General features: G+C 32.4%; 1 long non-coding RNA gene across 1 annotated transcript in view; it reads right to left on the reverse strand.

Annotated features, from left to right (window-relative positions):
- Positions 1-784: 784 nt before the first annotated feature.
- The window catches only part of LOC108362067 (uncharacterized), a 10,322-nt gene continuing 4,837 nt past the window's right edge, over positions 785-6,269 (reverse strand). Inside the window, exons 2-3 of the long non-coding RNA XR_001847412.1 lie at positions 1,111-1,113; positions 785-867 (exon numbers count right to left, since the gene is read on the reverse strand). This is a non-coding gene — a long non-coding RNA (uncharacterized LOC108362067). The remainder of the gene's footprint in view (positions 868-1,110; positions 1,114-6,269) is intronic.

A 6,269-nucleotide genomic window follows, 5' to 3' on the forward strand; every position in this document is an offset into this window, starting at 1 on the left:
CAACCGATTTCTAAAAAGGGGAGGTTATCAATTCTTAGGAGTATTTTTTCTTCTTTTATGTACACTGAGAAAAAAACGCGTTGTAAGATTGACATTTTTTTTATTTGATTACCGTTTAAAAATGTTCGTATTTAAATCAAGTGAAAAGTGGATTTTTCCATTATACAAACAGTACGTATAATGGAAATATTTAATTCAAATACGCCCGTATTAAAATGAAGCATTTTTCACTGCACGGATGGCGTTTGGCACGTCTCGTATGCTTTTTCATATGTAATTAAGAAAGTATATGTATACAAAGCATGCACAGCGGTGACAACACATACACACATACATGGTACATGCCCTGTGGGATCTCGGAATAAACTTAGAGCACACCACAAACTAGACTGCAAGTGATTGTAAGTAGTCCAAAGGTTGGTCCAGCAACATGTAAAATTATATTTACATTTAACATTGAATGTCCTAGGCTCGGACCAATTGTCCGCTTCTGCATTACATTGTAACCAATTTTGGCGAAAAAAAAATCAAAAATAAAACTTGCGATTCGAACCGGGGTTCTCAGATTTTCTAAGCGGATACTCTCTCTGCATGCCAACGTCGCACATGAAAATTTGTTGACTAAGTGCCTACACCTCACCAAGTCGTTAATTGTACCCGTTGTCCGCGACTGCATGACATTGTAACCAGTTTTAGATCAAAACTCATACCTTATTTATTACATTCGGACCACTTTTAGTACAATTCACCTGTTTTGCATTACATTGCTTTATATTTTTGGACTATCTTTAGTCTAGATACAAAGCTATTATACCTACGACTATATTTTTCGAGCAATTGGACCAATCTTTCCTTCAGGGTGTTTATCTGTACAAATGCACTAATCGCGCGCTGTGTGTTGATTCAAACTCAACATTTGAAAACACATTTGCATGTATGGCTGTAGCTGAGTGTGCAAAGACACTTGATACAATTGGTTGCTGCAACAGGGTCCGGATTCAATTGCCATCAGACGGCAACATAAAATAAAATTTTTTTTTCTTCTTAATTATAATTTCGTATAACGAAAAAATATCTGCGCACTTCACAACGACATTTTTTATAACGTACATACTCAAATTTAAAACGAGTGGGGTTGGTGCTCTTTTATATGCGTATTTTTTAAATTTAGCACGGTTTTTTTAGTTTTAAAATTTTTTTCCCTCAGTGTGGATTTCAAAATATTTAGGAATCTTGTGATATTGGTCGCTATCCATTCGTATTGATGGTGTGACATGCATCTAAGGGCCGTCCCGTAATTTGGTTTAGATCCGATCATTGGATCATGAAAAACCTAACGGTACTCCTAAATTTGTACATCAGAATTGAAATCGGTTGTGTTTTTGCTTAAAAATTACTTGTTTAATAAAGAGTTCTATAAACACAAGATGCGGTCAACTTTCAAAAGTAATACAAAATTTTACAAAATAATTCTAATATAAATAAATTAATTGATTCCATGAAATATTTCCTCTTTTATGTTCTTTTTATTCGATTTATGACTTTCGATAGAGATGGTGATTTTTCACGATTGTTTAACCCCAAAACCCACCCCTTGTGTGCGCTAATAAATTAGAAATTATGCACATAATTTAGTAAGCAGATATTGTGAATGTTTTCGTTATGTAATTTTTAAAGGAAAGAAATAGGAACTACTTTTCCCAAAATTTATGAAACTTAGTACTTAGAGCCAAACAAGTTTTTAGGAGGTGGGCGTAATAAGGACAAACTCTTCATTATTTTACAAATTAGAAAATTTTTTAGTTAACGAGCAGGGTACACCAAATTTCGTCAAAATATAATCTTTTAACATTTGCGTTCATATTTCTAGAGTTGGTGGACGAAAGTATTTACCGATTTTGACTTTCTTTCAGATTTGTGCTTTTCCGGATAAAACCAATACATAGTTCGGTCGCCCCTCCGCAGTCAATGGCAAACCTTCGAGTGCATTTCTGCCATGAAAAACAGCTTCTCATAAAAATACAATCGCCGTTCGGAGTCGGCGTAAATAGGTCCCTCCACTTTGTGTGACAACATTAAGGCGCACGCCACAAATCTGAGGAGAAGCTCGGCCATACACTAACATGTGTGTAAGCGCCAATCTATTATTATTATTATTAGTTTGAGCATTTATGACATTAAAGAGGGTTTCCACCTGTGTAAAAAGTTAAACTCAATTGTTTAACCAGTGAAATGGATTACACAGGTTTACAAAAAAAAAAGTGTATGCATATTAAACCAAACCTATATATCCCTATGTTATTCGGCATGCTGAATGCGAATCCGAGGTCCGTTAGGCTCCATCACGTCAGGTTCGTGGTCATTTGAAGGTCAAGTAGGGAAAAATTCATTGAATAAACCTGACAATTCAGTAAAGTTCATCGAAATTAGACCTTGGGATGACCTTGGCATGACCTCCAGATGACCTTGAGGAATCAAGGGACCTCCATACTCGGTTTCAGTGACAACAAAAACAATTTTTTATTTTATTTTTATTGAATAAATTTTATGTCCTATTTGACCTTCAAATGACATCGAAGCTGACATTATGGAGGTTAACGGACCTCGGATTCGGGTTCAGCGAATGTAAAACCTTATGTATATGAACTTTCAGGTTTATTCAATGAATTTTTCCCTACTTGACCTTGAACTGACCACGAACCTGACGTGATGGAGACTAACGGATTAAAGTATGGGTATAAATTGACATGGGTTAAAAATGTTTGTTTTTCTGAAGAGGCAACCCTCTTAAGCCATAAGTTTTAGAAATTAAACTCAACTTGTATTAAGGGAATTGGATACGCAATTTATTCAAATATGCGTCGCAATACGCGTGTCAGTCGAAAAAAGTTTAACCAGGTTTTGGTTTTAAACTATTTATTATTTAATAAGTTAAAGCAATTATTAAAAATGTGGGTATCAAATGAAAGTGGTTTAAAAAGGCTTTATTTCTGATCTGTATTCAGGAGCGTTGTCACGTATTTAAAAAATCAAATTTAACTTGATTCATCAGGCACATGAAACATGTAATAACAATAATAACACCGTGCGACAAAAACCAAAAATTTTTAAAACACGAAAAAATCAATATAATTATTCACAAAACTAGGAGCCAAATATATTATAACTACGTTTTTAATTTTTCTATCTGACGTCAGGATTTTTTTTAAAGGACTGAAGTTTCCAGGATATGATTGAATAAAAAAATTATTTAAAAGATTTGGTGCATTGTAGAGTAACAATATGGGTATCAGTTAAAAGGTAAAGTTCTGTAGAATTAAAAAAGTGTAATTTTTTGTTGCACCAGGACGAATAAATGTTGAAACTGTCCTTTTAAAACTTTATCCTTGAATAACCTCGGAAATTTCCAATATTTATTTTTGAAAAAAGTATATATGTCAAGGACTAATATGTAAACTACCACATCCTCGAATTTCGTCTTCCTAACTTTATTAGGTTTAGATAAAAAAATTTACATTTTTCTTTATAAGATAGTGATAGTTACAATATACATAATGAAGATACTGGAGTCATTATTATGGAACCATGTATGCGCTCTAAAAGAACAAACTGACCGTATGATATTTATTAGCTTGCGATGTAACTATTTAATAATGGTGCACCGAAAAGATACAGCAATCAAGTTACATACCTAATGACAGTACGAATGGGAATTGCTTTAAATTTCCATTTTAAAGTGTCCTGATGATAGTACGAATAAAAATTCCAAATATTGATTTCGCGTGACCCAACCGACGTTAGCACCCTATTAGTATAAATATTAAGATTTTTGTATTGAAATCGATAGTTCGTCGATTGTTCTTTAATGTGCGTCCATTTTTAACGTTTGTTCGTTAGCCAAAGATTTATAATAAATTTTTCAATTTTCATTTTACGTAATTCCTGTATTTAGCACCCGAAACAGATTATTTTGGGTTAATTATTATTGCAATCGATAGTTCGTCGATTGTTCCTCATTGTTCGCCCATTTTTAACGTTTTCTCCTAAGCCAAACATTTTTAAACAAATTTCTTACATTTTACAGCTCCTGCAGTTAGCACCCCAGGTTTAAGAAATCGTTTGTTCGTCGTTTTTTCATCCCTAAAATCGAGAAAAAGCCGTTAATAAATTCATCATTTTTACTTTACGTTAAACATTACGTTAAACGTTTAAACAATAATTGGAATAGGGGCCGTTGAGCTAAAAAAAGTGTGCGTGAACCGCCCCCTTTTCCTGATTTTAGTGGCATATTTTTTTATGCAAACGTGGAATTTTCAAAATTTTTAAAAGCTTATATTTCGAAAACTATGAAAACCGATTTTCAAAATATGGACACAGTTGGAAAGGCGATTGAAGGACCTTTCATTCACTATATATAAATAATGTATACATATTTGGAGAAAAAGTAAAAAAAGCGAAATTATGGCATTTTTTTTTATAAAAATGTATGTTTTTCGTAAAAAACTAACTACATAAAAACTATATAATATATAAGAATATATAAACCTAGCTAACTAACTATAATAAAAGATATGTTTATCAATAAAGTTTTATTTTTTTGAAACGGGTTGCCACCTGTTACAAGTTTTATTAAAATTATTTTTTAAGTTAAATGAATTAGATATTACAATATGGGAATCAATTGAAATGGTTTTGAAAATGTTTTACTTCTAAGCGAAGGGTTGCCACATGTTTAAAAAATCAAATTCATTATAGCTGAGGGAATAAGGTAACTGAAATATGTATATCAATATGGGTATCACACAAAAGAAAAAAATTTGATGTATTTAGCAAGAAATGAAACTGACGAGTAAAAACATTCCTGAGTTAATTTAAGAGTCCAGCAATTTAAAGGAATGTAATCAGAACAAATCACTGATTGACAATGTATGTATGTATTTGTAATAACATTACAAATACGACGTCGTAAACCTTTGCTATGACAAAATTATTATTTTAGTTTAACTAAATTTGACTTCACAAAATGGCGGCAACCCTCTTCGCAATATTTGCAAGCTAAAACCTTTTTAAAACTCTTTCGCCTGACTCCCATATAGTGATACCTATGTATTTCAATTACCTAATTCCTTTAATTCAATGAAATCCATTTTCTAAACAGGTGGAAACCCTCTACAGTATAGTTTGCTTAGCTGCCCATTCTTCTCTGCACAAAAAACTTGTGCGCTTAACCGAAAAAAGCACTTAAGCGAATTTTCGTTACTACTTAAATGAGGAAGGTATCCAAATCCCTATGAAACCAAATAATGGAGGAGCACTTACCACGTAGAAATTACTGCAAACCAATTTTTTTCCGAATGGTATCTAATTATCTATATAACTATATAAAATTATGGCCGTTTTCCTTGTTCTGCGAGAAGAGCAAAATAAATAAAAGCTTGTAAAATTAGGGTAAGTTAGAGCCAGTGCAGGTAAACGTTAGAGCTTGAAAACTATCGATGGCAGTATCGATAGTTTTTGACTATCGAAAACATCGATGGTTTTGTAAGCACTATCGATAGTTTTTATTTATACATACATTATTCAGTAAGAGTAAAAGCCGGCTGAACCTGTTTCATCTTATGAGTCGGAATTATTATTACTATTATTATTAGCAAAGTACGGCAAATAATTTTTAATCAAAACTATCGATAGTATAGCAAAGCAAAATATACTGTACATGTATTTAAGAAATAAACCCTTTTCATACACATTTCGATTGATACACAACTCTTAATAATTCATTTAACTTATTAAAAAATTTTATTTTAATTTTTCAACAGGTGCCAACTAGAGTTCAAACTTTTTAATCTGACACTTCATTTTTGAAAATAGAACGAATCGTACAGATCTTATGGCACTGACAAAAAATGAAGAAATTATTTGATGCATTAGCAAAAAACGCATTACTTCAAAAAGTGCAAAAAATTAGCAGGTTTTTATTTCTTCTTTCTAAAGCTAAAAGCCTGTATCTATCTATATATATAAAATTCAAATTATGTATGTACCTATAGACACACTTGGCTCCTAAACGAATAAGCCGATCGTAACCAAATTTTACACACGCACTGGATATCTTCCAGGGATGGTCACAGGGTAAAAAATATTTTGATATATAAAGGGGGCGTGGCCCCAAAACGTGGACCCGGGTAACCTTAGGATGTATTTGTTTAATATGGGTATCAAATTAAAGCTGTTCATGAGTCTTTAAGATAGAGCAATTTTCATATAGC

This window comes from Rhagoletis zephyria, unplaced genomic scaffold (assembly GCF_001687245.7).
Source record: "Rhagoletis zephyria isolate East Lansing unplaced genomic scaffold, Rhagoletis_zephyria_1.1 Rzeph_scaffold_00922, whole genome shotgun sequence".
NCBI classification, from domain to species: Eukaryota; Metazoa; Arthropoda; class Insecta; order Diptera; family Tephritidae; genus Rhagoletis; species Rhagoletis zephyria.